Below are 2,645 nucleotides of genomic sequence, written 5' to 3'. Positions count from 1 at the left end.
AGGGGGGAGTTTTTTTAATATTTGGTAGGAGGTTAGGTCTAGTCCTGGGGCTGTTCCCTTTTTCCTATTTTGGAGTACATAATTGAGTTCTTCTATTGTGTACGGCTGATTTATTTCTAGGGCGTCATTATTTGGGTCTTGGCTAGGTTTGGTTTCTGTTTTAAGTTTTAGTTGGAATTTGTCACTGAAATTGTTATTACTGCTTGTGGCCGAAAAGTGGTTTGCTAGGTTGTCTGCTTTTTCGCTAGGGGTTGTTGAGTTATTTATGTTAGGTGTCTTTTGGTGACGTTTTAGGCCTCTAACGGCGTGGATTTTACGCCAGACCGTTCTGGCGTCTGTACGGTTGTTTAATCCCTCACAGAATTTTTTCCAGTCTCTAGTTTTTGCTATTTTAACTAGGTTTTGTACCTGGTGGTTTAGTTGGTGAGCTACTGGTATGTGGTTATGGTCGCGTTTGGCTTTGTTGAAGGCTGTTTTACGTTTTTGTCTAGTTAGTTCTATTTCCTCGTTCCACCAGGGTACAGAGGGCCTACCCGATTTATTGGGTTTTTTAAAGGGGATTGCGCTTTTGGCTGCGTTTATTATGAAGTCCGTTAGGTTTTGGCAATATATTTCTGGGTCACTATTTTCTAGTTCTACTAGGTTAGCTTGGTTGCATATGTCTTGGAATTTATCCCAGTTAGCCTGGTTGTAGTTAAATTTAGGTTCTGAACTTTCGGATTGATTTGGGACGTTAGTGTTTCCTATGGTTATGTTTATGGGGAAGTGATCACTTCCTAGGGGGGCGTCGTGAACTTCCCATTGGGTACTTTGAGCTAAGTCTGCTGTACATATGGTTAGGTCGATAGCCGACATGTTTTTATTGTTTTTGTCGTATCTGGTAGGTTGGTTGTTATTTAGTAGTACTAAATTATTTGTTTCTATCCATTCTGATATTAGTTTGCCGTGATTATCTAGTTTATCTCCCGTGCCCCAGGAAGGGTGGTGGGCGTTGAAGTCTCCTAGAAAGATGGTAGATTTGTTGCCTATCTTTGTGAGTATGTTTAGATCCTCCGGTTGGATTTTCTGTTGTTGCCAGTGGTAGATGTTTATGATGTTTATTTTTTGGTTTTTAAGGGTGATTTGGATACCATTGGCTTCTAGGTTTGGGGTGTTTATTTTGATTTCCTCGTAGCTTATGTCTTCTCTAATTAGTATTAGTAGGCCACCTGATGCTCTTATTATTTTGGTTTTGGGTCGATCATGTCTGACTATGTTGTAGTTTGGTAGGTGAAATTTGGATTTATTGGAGAATTTAGTTTCCTGGATGCACGCTATGTGTGGTCCTTGTTTTAGTTTAAATCTAGCTTTTAATTCGTGGCTGTGGGAGTTAAGCCCGGCCGCATTCCACTGAAAGATATTTAGGCCTGTCATTATGTGGGCTTTTAGTGTTTGGAGATTACGATTTTGGTTTGGTTTTTGGTTTATAGTCCTGCGATTGCTAGGTTGTAACTATCGTAGAATTCTTGGTAGGTTTGGGTAGTTAGATTTAGTCTATGTGCTACCTGGTGTAGGTTAGTGGCTTTAAGGTCTGGTTTGATTTCTTTAAGCATGTATACTAGTAGGAGTGTGAAGCTATTTAGTTTGGTGGTTAAAGTTTCGGGTTCAGGTTGAGTTTGGGGTTTGCGTTTGCGATTTTTCAGGGTTTTGGGGGCTGAAAATGTTTTATCATTTATGTTTTGATCAGTTGTGGTTTGGGAGTCATCTAGGTTAATTAGATTGGTTTCCTCACTATCCATGGGAGTTGTGTGGGTGTTTGGTTGTGTTGGAGTAGGTGTACTGGGTATTTCAATGGGTTTAGTAATGTTTAGTTTTTCGTGTGTTGCTTGCTCGTGTGTGGTTGTTGTTGCCCTGGTGGCTGTAGATTGTATGGTGTTGGGGTGAGATATGGTAGGTTTAGTGAGTTTTGGTTTAGGTGCGGGTGTGGATGCGGCGACTGGTTTGGGTGTGGCGAATGTTGGCGGGTAGTGTTGGGTTTGGGTGTTTGTGGCTGATGCTTGTGGTGTTGGCATGAGGACGCCGTCGTACGGGCTCTGTAGGTGTGGTTGGTTGTTTGGTTGTGGTGTGGGTAGTAGGGGTGTTCTTGGATGCTGTGTCAGTTTTCGTGTTTGTAGTTTGGCCGAGTCGATGTTTATGTGTCGGTTGGCCTGTTGGGTGAGTGTGTGTTTGTGGGGGCATTTGTTGGATAGTGAGGAGTGGGTGTTTGTTTTGCAGTGAATGCACCAGGGGGCGCATGGCCCTAGACATTGAGGTTGAGCGCAGTTTCTACATTTAGTTTTTTGATATTTACATCCGTTAGCGGTGTGATTGTATTGGAGGCAGTTTGTGCACTGTTTGACTTGTTTGATATAGGGTTTAACTTCTAATTTAGATGACGCTCCGAAGGAGATGTGTTTAGGGGCTTCTGGATACGTTTCTGATTTTTGGAAGTTTATGATGACTATCGGCGTGTTGGTTATTCTACCGTTCCTATTTGATGTAATTCTTTTAGTGCTGGTTATTTTAGGTTGGGGGAAGGAGCCTGTGTTTAGATTTGCTTCGTTACTGTAGAATTCTAGGTCCTCCTCTGACTCTCTAGGGTTTACTCTAATTACTCCTCTAGTGTA

This window comes from Haliotis rufescens, unplaced genomic scaffold, assembly GCF_023055435.1.
Source record: "Haliotis rufescens isolate VD_foot unplaced genomic scaffold, xgHalRufe1.0.p SCAF_1, whole genome shotgun sequence".
Lineage (NCBI taxonomy): Eukaryota > Metazoa > Mollusca > Gastropoda > Lepetellida > Haliotidae > Haliotis > Haliotis rufescens.
This window is presented reverse-complemented; position numbering follows the sequence as displayed.